This window comes from Argiope bruennichi, chromosome X1, assembly GCF_947563725.1.
Source record: "Argiope bruennichi chromosome X1, qqArgBrue1.1, whole genome shotgun sequence".
NCBI lineage: Eukaryota > Metazoa > Arthropoda > Arachnida > Araneae > Araneidae > Argiope > Argiope bruennichi.
The window spans coordinates 70,784,979-70,798,283 of NC_079162.1; the positions used below are offsets into that span (position 1 = coordinate 70,784,979).

At 26.9% G+C, this 13,305-nt stretch overlaps 1 long non-coding RNA gene across 2 annotated transcripts in view; it reads left to right on the plus strand.

Annotated features, from left to right (window-relative positions):
- The first annotated feature begins 1,460 nt into the window (after window positions 1-1,460).
- LOC129958093 (uncharacterized) overlaps window positions 1,461-13,305 on the plus strand; it is a 47,171-nt gene continuing 35,326 nt past the window's right edge. The window contains exons 1-2 of one of the 2 annotated variants that reach the window (XR_008783138.1): window positions 1,461-1,802; window positions 10,967-11,064. This is a non-coding gene — a long non-coding RNA (uncharacterized LOC129958093). The remainder of the gene's footprint in view (window positions 1,803-10,966; window positions 11,065-13,305) is intronic. The other variant, XR_008783137.1, reaches the window with a different exon arrangement.

Genomic DNA, 13,305 nt, shown 5'->3' on the forward strand with positions numbered 1-13,305 from the left:
TATTTGAAATTCTCACATACTGCTATAACGCACATTAGTAATAATTATAATCTCCCTTGTAAACAATAGTAGTGATCATGTGCTTTGTTATCTGTGATTATAGTTAAAGACGTAAATATTTCTTGAGTAGACCGATTCTTGTCTAATAATTTTCGCGTATTTTTTTTATTTTTTATTTCTTAGATTATTATTTAGAAAGAAACGAGTATAATTGCGATACATGAACACAACATTTGATGAGTCTCTTTAAATAATCACAACGGCTTAAAACTTAGATATAGGTGACTTTAAACAATAGTATATATTCGTATAGTAGTGTCTTGGAATTTGAGCTTAGAAAGGCTTTCGTTTGCAGAAATCGTGCCATTTCCATATAGCTATAAAAAAATGTTAACATTCTTAAGTGAGTAAAGATTTTGCTTAATTGGAAGAATTTCTGCCAATGCAGTTACAACATTTGTTTCTAATTTTACAATAATTGTTTGATTTAATCAAAAAATTGTGTACACATGACTTAACCATAAATATACAAATCCAAATTTAGATAAATTCCTTCTGAATGTCATTTTTGATGCACTATGCAAATGACTGCGATTAAATTTCCTCAAGTAATATATAGTACTCAGTATAGCATATAACTCTAGTAATGTATCGCCAGTTTAAAGACTGTCGTTTTGAGTAATTCCTTTAGAAGCGCAATTATGTGATCGCTAATGAAGCATTAAGATATAAATTCCAACACATCTAGAAAGTATACCAATTTCTCGATAAAAATAAGAATAACTGAAAATGAAGCAATAACCATCGATTCACATACAATCCCCCCCCCCTTTTGCCCGTCTCAAACTAACGCGAGTATCCAAGAGTTATTCTGAATAATGAAATATCCATTTGCTGAAGCATGGAATGCATTTATATTTCAGATAAGCTTCTTTTGTAAATAAGTAGGAAAATTTGTTAATTACAACATTTTAAGTTTGAGACACAATTTTGAAAAAGTTATTCCACAATAAGTGGGACATCCCCCCCCTCAGCAAAATTTGTTAAATTTAAACTGTTCACAGATGTTTGGCAACAGAATAGTGTAATAAATTATTAAAACTTATGATTTCAAGAGGGAGTTAATATTGCATAACTGAGTGTGCGCAAATAAGAAAATAGATTAAGTCAACAGAAAGATTTTTTTTTACTAAAAAGTAATATAACACCTAAATTATGTGTTAGTGAAATTTTTTATAATTAATTCGAGCATGGATTTATATTAATTTCTGTTGAATGCAACCCTCCTTCATAATTTGAATTAGTATATCGTGAATTATTTTTAACGAATACAATCAGGTTTCAAAGTTATTAAATTTTTGTGGAAAACGCAATTCCGAAATAAATAATCACAAAATTAACTCTTTAACATCATCACTTTAAATTTCAACACAAATTTAAGTTATTGCACAAGCATAATTGCCGAGTAACTGCTTCCCTCCTCTATTTACAAAGGTTTAGCCATTTCACTCTCCATTCAAACACTGTATCATTACGCTCGAGAGATAGTTCGATTTTTAAGTTACGGAAAGTTCAATTATGCTCAACATTCTGCTGATTATTCTCGAAACAAAATTTGTTGAATTTGAATATAATTTTAAAAACGGTGTATATTTAAAGTTCTAACTCATCGAAAGTATAACTGGCGGTCGAATACTGAGTAAAATTATATGTTTGTTTACTAATACAAAAGTAGAAGGGAAGCCGTTCTCCATAACCGGCATTCAAATTTTTCTGCACGTGAAGAATTTCCGGCATAAAAGGTAATTATATTTAACTATGGTTTGATCTATGAATTCAACTTTCTATTTATTGTAAACATATCATGGTATTTTTTTAAAAAAACTGGTATTTAAATTTAAATTGAATGATTAAATAAAAATCAATTATTCGATCTTTTTTTCTGTTTTCACATTTTCTAAAGAAATGAGCAGTTTTATTTTATTTTTGAATTTTTTGATAATTTTAAATAATTGGAATTAATTAAGATTTTTCTATGCGAAATTGGATTAGCTGTCAGTTTTTCTGATCGTCATTCTTTACCATGAAATAAAAGCCAAACAATTTATTGAATAATTTATGCCTTTAGATATCATCCTACTTATTAAGCATATAGATTTCTATTTTACAAAGTGTATTTGTGATGAAATCATTAGTCGAAGCAAATTTTTCTATAGTTTTATGAAAAAAATATATCCTAATCAAGTCTTTCAGTTTAACTGCATTTCTAATTCATATCTCATTGCTTTTACTTAAATGCTTGAAAAATATTTTTTTTCTAATTACTTTGCTGGCCCATCATCTTCAAAAAATGAAGCAAGTTATACGATTTAATCGTAAGTTTTAGTTAATAAATTAATGAAGTTTGCTGTTGACTATAATTTTGAAATATTCTGTACCTTCGGCGAAGTACAAACTTAATGGTACTTTAAATCATTGGGGGAAAATAAATTTTTAATGTGCCCTTTCTTGTTGTTAAAAACAAAATGAAGATAATTTGACATTAAAAAATGATAAATCACTTAAATGGTGCTATTTTAAATTCTGAAAAGAAATGTTAATAAATTTTAATATTTAAATTTTTATACCATTTCATAAGAAAATTTTGATAAATTTTTTTATGTTAATACTAAAAATATCTTGAATGCAGACATTTAAAAGGAGGGGTAGAGGGAAATTAACTTTAGTTTTTCTGAATTTACATCAAATGAAATGTTTAGTTTTGCTAAATTTGGAATATGAATGAGTTTTTATTTTGTTAAAAATTTATATTTTTCAAGACTTTATAAATGCTACCTATTTAAAATTCAGTTTTTTCTGTAGTTTCAACATGTAGAGCATAAAAAATATAATGAAGCAAATAATTAGAATAATCATAAATTCGAAAGGTAGAAACTATGCAGGAACAATTAGAAAGTATCTTTAGCACTGTATGTAATAACAGGAATTCATAGTTGAAAAAGAATTAGACTTATTATTCTACTGTATCTCCATTATATCTCTAAGTAGTAATTATTTATTAAGAATTTTTTGTCTATTCATTAATGAAAAAATGTACATGTCGAGTCATTAATTTGCATTAAATAAGTTTTGATCTTCATCGTGAAATCTTAGCTTATTTTAAAGAACTATTTACTGAAAAGAGATCTTCCTTAACATGATTACTGATGTTTCATATTATCTTAATTATTCGTAAATTAAAGTACTTATCTTCAAATAATACTTTTGATTTCAGTTTTGTTTTATTGAAATTTTTTTTAGTCAAATTTTCATTCTTAAAACATATGTTACTCCAAAACAAAAACAAAGTTTTCATGAGAGAAATAGTGGGATCAAAAATACCTTTGTGTATTTATTTGTTGACTTTAGATTATGGCCTAGCTTTTAAGAAGACGATTTTAGCGGAGAAAAAGAAATGTACTTTCTGTATTTTCAAATTATTGAAAGATAGAATCTGAGGTTAATGTAACCTTGGATGCATTCACAAAAGAGCATATAAAATAAAGTACAATAGTTTTCAAACATTGTAATGCCTTTGGGTAAATTCTGTTATCTGTTCATATATTTCTGTTTATATATAAATATAAAGTTAAAGAAATATAAGATTTCAGATTTTTTTTCTCAAAATTCATTAATATTTTTTCTTATAATTATTTGTGTAACTTCTAATAAATACTGCAGACAGAATTTATGATGCCAATTAATGTTGCCTTTTTTTTGGGGGGGGGGCAATTAGCTTTTAGAAATAAACTCTGCTGGAAGACCCTAGACAAAAGCTTTATTAAGTATTTATACCTATGAGTACAATAATCTCTTTAGTTATAAACTAGATATACAGACTTAGACTTCATAGATGATAAATAAGAGTATTATTTTTATTAAAACTATTAAATAAATTCTACATGTCAATATTATTCATATTCATCATTGAATCAAAAGTACAATCAATGAATAGTTCTTATAATATATTTCATTTTCTATATGAATCATGCAAAACATTTTGGTAAATATATATTAAACTGAAACCAAATACTAGATGAATTAATCATGTTAAATTTTTTCAGTGAAATTAGTGAAAGTTGTAATAAGTGTATGTCATTGTGGAAATAACTCCTGCAGTGAGAATTTATCTCGTACAATGACATCCCCCCCCCCAGTTTTAAAACAAGTAGTTTCACATTGAAAAAGCTGTAGTGAAACTGGGTCTATATTTATACATGATATCATATTTAATACATTGTAAAAGTAATTTTGGCACTTGCACGTTTTAGGAACTCTAGTTAATAAATTATAAAATTTGTCATAATAACCAGCATAAATGAAAATTAATGTTTAAAAAATTTTATGGAATAGGACAGTGAACTATATATACAGTGAGAGTCAAATGAAAGTAAACACCCATGATTAATTTAGAAAATGTGTTATTTCAAATATATTATTGACTTATTATATATGGGTCATTTTCAAAATTCGGTGCCATTTGGAAATTGAAAAGACAAAAATAAAAAATTTTTAATTAGTAATTTTTTTTTAATATTATTAAACAGACATTATTTCTGTATATTACTAGAATATTTTTCATACATTTTTTTCTTTTATATATTTTTAATTGATGTTTTTTTGGTCAGATATGAATTGGTCAGATAAAATTGTCATGTCTGTTACCGGACATTTTTCTTGTAATTTTAGTATTTAAGTTCAGTGTACAATAATGTAAAGCTATATTTAATATAAGTATAGGGTCATTTTACCCATATAATAAAGACTTTCGAATAAAAAAATATTTCTTATGGTATTTTTATACTTTTGTTTGTCATGTCTGTTACTAATATAGAATTCTTACAAGGATTTTTTTAGTATAAAATACTATAAAAAACAATTAATGCAAAATGTCTGTCATTCTTATATATACTAGGCAGAGTCAATTAATATGTAACTCTAATTGTAGCAATATTATGTCAATTTAAACTTTTTAAGGAAAATTTTGAAATGGTAACAGACATGACACAAAGTAACAGACGTGACACTGAGTAACAGACATGACATAAATTCAGGAGCCAAATTTTGATGTAAAGTTTGAAAGATAAAACTAAGCTAAAATGTGTTTCTCTTTTAGTACATAACTTTTTACTGTAAAAAAAAAAAAAAAAAAAATATGTATATATTATTTGAAATTCACAGATACAGAATTGGAACATGTGTACACATTTTATTTTTTAGTATTTTCTTGAGTTACAATGCTATTTATTCAACATCATATTTGGAGAGATCCACATCAAATATTATAATTGGCGAAAAGAGCATCCAGTTAGATTTGGATTTGGAAGTTTCATTACAATATCCTCTGCTTCAATATTATATTCTTTATCATCCTCTCAAAAGAACTTTGCATGATTCCTGACTTTTTTTAAATATTTAACTGTAAAATTGTTGTCCTGGATGTCGATTATTTCTGAGACGAAATATTTTATCGATCATTTACCTTCTAATTTTACAAGTACGAAGCTTCCTTCTTGAATATCTTGTTGAAAATTGTTGGATAAAGGAGAAGAAAAAGATTTACAATTATTTTCTGCGTTATTTATTGTCATGGCTGTGCTTTCTTGTTCATTTTCTTTTAATGCAAATACATTAACTGTAAAGCAGTCAGACATTTTTCTGTCTGCAGAAACAGCTTAAATCCCTAAAAAACATTGAGTCATTCCCAAAAGAAAAAATTTGATGTACGCTCATCGCTCCTTTTAAAACCGGAATATCGGATGGAATTATTTTTTTAAACATTTCTACATCTGTTTCACAGATATAATGAAGCTGAATGTTTGTTTTATTCATTAAAACATTAAACAGAGTTTTTGCATCAGGTATATCTGTCCCCTGTGCAACTATTTTGTCAGCAGCTCTCTTAATGGCTACCCCTATTCCATCAGCAGCACCCTTGCCGTGACCAGCCTCAAAAAAAGACCATGATCCATACTTATAACCATTATTTGCTATATGCTCATTCAAAAGGAAGAAATTTTTCTTCTGCCGATATTGCGTGGTAGGGCCATCAGAAAAAAAGTGGATAATTTCAACTTCGGGGGAAATTCTCTTAAGCTCATTGAATATTGGCTGAAGGTGAGCCCAAATTGCTGCAGGACCATGGTCGTAACATTTGGAAATTGTGCAGAACGAAATTGGTTCATGCTGGTTTCTTAGATATAAAACACCAGTATGCAGAGTTGCCTGCTTTCTCGATCCTCCGAAATGAAATGCCTGCACTTCTGTAGCATGTTTGCACACGTAATTTTCAGAAATAAAGTTTAATAAAGCAAATGATTTGATAACATTGCAAACATTAATCAATTCAGTAAATACAATGTGATAATAAAAAACAAAGAAGATAAGAGAAAAAATGAAAAACAAACATGCGCTTTTAAAAAGTAAGAACTTACATTTATTCCCCCCCCCCCACCCTTAAAAAATTCTTCCTAAAATATCAACTAAAATTTAAACAAAACACACCCAAAAATTGAACCATATTTCAAATCTTGAAACATGTCAAGTCTGTTACTAAGATTGTCATGTCTGTTACTATATAGAGTAACAGACATGGCATTTCAGAGTACAAAAATTAAGGAAACTAAATAATTCCATAAAAACATGAAAATAAATTTTAATTAAAATTAAAAACCTAAAAATCTAAATTAATCAGTTGAATAAATTAATAAATAAATATATTTTATACAAAATATTAAGGTAACAGACATGACATGCAATAAAAATACTTAACACAAAAAGGCTTCAGCTTCTTCAATCAAACATCAAACATTCAAGATGGCTGCTTGCATTTCTTTATTAGAACATGTTCCACTGGTATACAAGTGTTGTCATTTCAAAATTTCAATCTTGTTGCTTAAAATGTTGAAAATATTGTATGGTATCAGACATGATTTAATGTCTGGACAGCTGTATTTAATTGGTAAAAATCATCTATTCTTCTTAAAAGGTTATTAAAACCTTCTTTATAACATAATTAAAAGTATATTTCACAATAAAAAAATATGTCAGAATAAAAATTTTAATTTTTGGAAAGTAATGCAGCAAAAAACATTTTGACTTTTATGATTTGGACAGCTGAATTTTTGTTTCCTCTCAACTTCTTTATTAGAAAAAAAAAAAGAAAAATCAGATGAATTATTTTAATTTTATTCTTTCTCCACTGGAAATTGCCTGCTAAAAAGCATGGTACAAAGAAAAATCATTTAAACTTTATAACATCTTGTAAAAAAAATGTGTTTCACATGGACAACAAATGGCACCGAATTTTGAAAATGACCCATATATATATGTTACCGTTAAAGTATATAATGCAGTTATTTCATAGAATACCTAGTGGTTCCATGAAATAACTGATCGTGTCCGTTAAAGTGTGTAATATGTTATTAATTTGACACTTTAACTAGTTATTCTATGAAATAACTAGGTATTCTATAAATTAACTAATTAGAGACAGTTAAAGTATAAAATAAACGATTTATCGAAAATGAAATTAAACGAATGATAGACAATTAAAATGAAAAAGAAGCAATTTATCTAATTTATGCAGCATATAAATGGTATTTATGCAAGCGTACCATAAAATCATTTGTTACAACAAGGATTACTAAAATGACACTTAGAATTACAAAGAACATTATTTCTAAAACAAAAACATTTTTTATTTCTAAAACAAACAAAAACATAAATGCAGTAGGGGTGGAAGGTAAATATATTTGTCGTGCGAGATATATGATATACATTATTTTACACTTTAACGTAACTCGGATCGTTATTCTATGAAATAACTAGTTAAACCATGAAATACAAGAAAGTTTTACTCTTCAACGGACACAATCAGTTATTTCATGGAATAACTAGGTATTCTATAAAATAACGGATTTCATACTTTAACGGTAACATATATATATATATATATATATATATATATATATATAAATTATGAAATTATTTAAACAGAATTGAACAAGTTTGAAACATTGAATTAAGGTAAAATACATTAAGAAATAAATCAACTTGAAACTAACATCATCAGATTTTATGTGTCAAAAAAAAAAAGTAAACATTCATAACTCTTTCTATTTCAAAAGTCAAAGGTAATCCAATTGCGAGTGCTTTTAAAATATCTCAAAGCATCTTGCAATGATTAGCGAAGACAGTAAGAGCAAGCATTATAAGGAGGACTCTTCATAAACATGGGTTACATAGCAGGATTAAACGTACGAATCTATTCACCACAAAATCGAACCAGAAAAAGTGCCTGCTCTTTGCCAAAAAGCTCCTTAAGAAGAATTTAGATTTTTGAAATAACATTTTATTTGGTGATGAGGAAAAAATATTGTATTTTTAGGCACACAGAAATTTTCATAAATATGGAGACTAAAGAATGAAGAATCTAGCAATCAGTATTCAGTTAAGGCAATTAAACATGGAGGTGTATTTGCTTTTATCTACGGGTGTATGGTGGCTGCAGGAGTTGGGAATTTATTTGTCAAATCTACAATGAACAGAATGGATTACCTAAATATTTTTAAAAATAATGTTACGAATTCGATACTGTCAAGAAGCTGAATTTTCCAACATGATAATGATCCCAAACACACATCAAAGATTGTGAAAGAATGGTAACTCTATCGTGTTGCGAAGACTTTTGACCATCATCCACAATCACCAGATCTAAACCCATTGAAAATTTATGGTCATAACTTGAGAAAAATATGTGTCGAAGAATTATTTCTAGCAAAGAAAAATTGAAACAAATTGTCACAGAAGAATGTCAAAAAATCCCTCTCAAACTAACGAAAAAACTGGATCTTATGTATGCCTAGATGATTAAAGGCAGTTATAAAATCTAAAGGACTACAAACAGATTATTAATATTACAGTTTTTATTGTTTTTGTCGGTACCAGTGTTCTCTGTTTCCTCTTTTTTTAATGCATGAAATTTGATGTTTTTCCGTTTCAGTTGAATTATTTCTTCTTGCATTTTGATTTAATTAGATGTTTACAAATTGTTGTATCCTACATGAATAAGTTAACATTTGTATATATCTACTTTATAGTACATGTCAATAATATATCTAATATAAAACATTTTCTATATCAATTATGGGTTTTTACTTCCTTTTCTCTCTCACTGTATATAGTTGCAACCCAATTGATTTAAATGTAATAAATTTTTTTAAAAACATTTAAATTTTTGCTGTAAAATTCATTTAATTTGATATATAAGTGTATGGCATTATGGCAATAGATTCTGCAATGAGAATTTATCTTGTACAATGACAATATTTCCCCCAGTTTCTAAACGGCATTTCACATTTAAAAACTGCAGTGACAATGGGTCAGATACACTTCTAAATTTATAGACTCTTAATAAATAAATCATAAATATAATCCTAATAAGCAATAAAATAGAAATCGCATGTTTGAAAATTTTTATGGAACCGGATGGTGAACTATATATATATTTGCACCCCAGTTGGTTTGAATGGAATAAAAATATTTGTAAATATTTTAAATTTTTGCTGTAAAATTCATTTAATTTGGTATAATAAGTATATGTCATTGTGGTAATAAATCCTGCAATGAGAATTTATCTCGTACTATGACAATCCCTCCTCCCCCAGTTTTAAAACAGGCAATTTCATATTGAAAAAGCCGAGGTGAAACTTGGACAAGAAGTTGACTTAAAAATTGTATCTAATATACTTTGTAATTAAAAATTTTCAAACATGCAATTTCTATTTCTATCTTTAACTGTCTTATAGTTTTGCGGTTTTTTATACAATTTAATTATAAAATATAATTTAATTAATATAACTTTATAAATAATATAATTATATAATACATTACTCTTAAAGCCTTTAAGAAATAAAAATTAATTTACAAGTCACTCTCTTTATAATATTATTGAAATATATCAATTAATAGCAGTATTCAAATATATTAAAAATATATAACTAACAAATGTACGTAAAGAAACATTTGTTTTAATAATATATATATATATATATATATATATATATATATATATATATATATAACTGCTTGTGGAATTTATTATAACACATATTTTTTTCAGAAATAATAAACAGTTTCACTGAAATGATCGAACATTAAACTGGAGTCTTTATGTTAGTGATAACATCTAGTAGAACCTACCAGACTTAAGACAAAATTTGTATGATCTAAAAACATAGTTCTGGATAAGTAATAAGTTGACACTTTTGATAAGTTTCACATAAAATAAATTTCATGTTGCATTTTAATAATAAATAATTAATATGCTCTTTTGTGAAGAAACTAAATTGCCAAAAGACCAATCGATCAAAACTTTTTTGAAAGAAAATAATTATGTTCATGACCATTCATGTGAGAACAGTATCTCAAAAGCATTGCAAGTTAGATAGAAGAAATTAAATATGTGGTTTTGTAACTAGAATTTAAAGTCTATATCAAATTTAGGTACAAATCTGTCGGAAGATAGTTGATTGGTTTGTTTAAGTGTAATGCGGTAACTCGCAATTGCAACTAGCTAGATGAAGTAATTTTGGTATATAATATTTTAAAATTATTGGTATGTCCCTAACTTTTGACATATCCATCAATTGGATAGACTTTAATCATCATGTATGTAAACACTTTACCATACTTATTGTATTTTGGAGTTAAATGAATTTTGATATTTGTAATCGACATCAACATTGTAAATTTCGACCCCCAATAAGGGAATAGAAAGAAATCCAAAATTGTTACTTGATTCTGTGTTATATAAGGTTAAGCACAAAGCATGTCGTATTGTGTGAATATCCAAGAAAATTTGCAAAATGTTATCCCACTGTCTTGAACAGATAATGTACAATCTTTGAAAAATATCTTTTTGCAGCACTAATGGATTTTGCATTGACAAGCTGCTGTTGCTAAAGGTCTTACAAGGGAAGGACGAGATGGGAAATCGAGTTGAAGATGAGATGCACTAAAATGGTAGTATACATTTAGAATGTTCCTTCATGAAAATATTAAAGTGCAATAACCAGCCAATTTTATTAGCTTTTAAATTTAAATGAAATTTCTCATTATTTTAGTTTTGTACTTTTTTTCACTAGTGGCGACTTCTTAGAATTTTACAGAAACTTATTTTTGAAAAAAAATAAATAACTATAAATAAAATATATTTGAATGGCTGCAGCTATCGTATATCTGATCAGCTGTTAGCAAAGAATGCTGAAGGTAGACCATTTTCACTACATGATGGTTTAAGAAAAATGCCAAATGGTGAACCCCTGCTTTGCAGCTGCTTAATGTATTCGAATACCCGAGACTCTGTATCTTGCTTTAGTTGTATACTATTTTCCAAAAGAAGAAGAAATGAAAAGCGTATATTATAAGTGGCTATAGTAATTGGAGATAGCAGACTAATGTAATTCAAAATTATGTGCATTCGACACTTTAATTCGTTTATTGCTGGGAAAGAATTACTAAAATGACGAAATTTAAGTTTGACTATTGATACAACAAATCAAGTTACTATATATAAAGAAACGGAACAATTAAAATTACTATTTCAAAAAATTGTAAATATGATTCTGCTTTTAACATGTAATAATCTTCCACTTCGAGATACCCATGAAATAATAAGTACTCTTAATAATGGAAATTTAAGTTAATCGATTTATTAAGTAAATATGACTCTGTGTTAATGAATCATATAAACAGAATAAAAAATTCAAAAAATAGAACTGTGCATAATTACCACATAGATCACAAGGACAAACTATTCCTGCATTAGGAAATGAAGCTCTTGACAAAATCAATGATACAAAAGTAGCCACGTATTACTGTGTCCAAATGGATTGTAATTTTGATATTTCCCATAAGGAACAAAGTAAGTCATTATTAGCTATACAAATTTTGAAGAAAAAGACTAACTATAAATGAATCATTTATAGGATCCGTTTAAGTAACTGATGTAACTCGAGAAACACTAGCGAAACTCTATTGAAAAGAATAAGTGAAATTTTTTTAGATATTATGAATTTTATAGAAGAGGCATGTGACAACGGTTGCAACATGAAAGGGAAATATAAAAGATGTACAATCTAAAATCATTGCTATAAACCCTAATACAATTTATATGCCTTGCCTATCACATTCTTTTAATTTATTAATTTGTGATGTACCCAGTAGTATATGTTTTTTTTTGTTGGATATTGCAACATTTATAATTTTCTTCTTATAAAAAAAATAAATTCTACGAAATCATTTAAAAAATTACTTTTAAGCCATTATGCGACACTCCTTGGGAAGCAAAATAGATTCGGTTCAAGCAATTTGCACACAGTTTGAACAAACTTGTAATGCCCTAGAAGAGTTTATTGATGCAAATACTGATAATGCAGCAGCAGGCGAAGCTCAAAGTCTTTTGGTTTCAATACGAGAAATGCTATTTATTTTATGTTTAATTGGTTGGCAGTATTGCTCAAAATTAACATTATCAATAAATTATTTCGAGCAAAAACAGTTTTTCTTGATTGACTTAATTTAATTATGTTATTATTAAATCTAAAATCTAAGAGCACAATTTAACTAATGAATTTCAAAAAGGTAGATTATATTCCGAAATGGCAGACGAAGTTATAGAAAACCCGTTAGAGCGAGATGTCATTTTTTAACATTGCAATTGTTATTATTGTTGTACAGATTGAAGATAGATTTAAAAGTATTACAAATCAACTCTTTCTCTTTAAACCAGCAATCTGATAGAAAACATCTTGGTGATTAATGATATAACCATTGTGGTTTAAGAAAAAAATACTTTCATTTAATTTTTATTTAGTTTTGTTCGTAATAAAAAAATAATTGTTACAAAATCTTCTCTAAAACTATATCTATGAAACTAAAACTCATATTGATTATTAAATCTTGAAAAAAAATTCATGAATTTGAATTTCCTTATAGTATGGAAACTGATTTTCTTCATATATTTCATTGAATGTTATCATTAAAGGCCTGCATTAAATTACAAGTATTTGAAATGAAATTGAATTATGTAGCATTATGTACTCAAAATATGTCCATCCGTATTATTCTATTATTTCCATTTTTATCATTCCAGTTTAAAAATTAAGATTTTCAAATTAAAAATGATTTTTTTGTTAAATAACCAAAAATAGGATTGAAATTCTAGAATTATAAAATGTGATAAAATGACATCAAAATATAAAA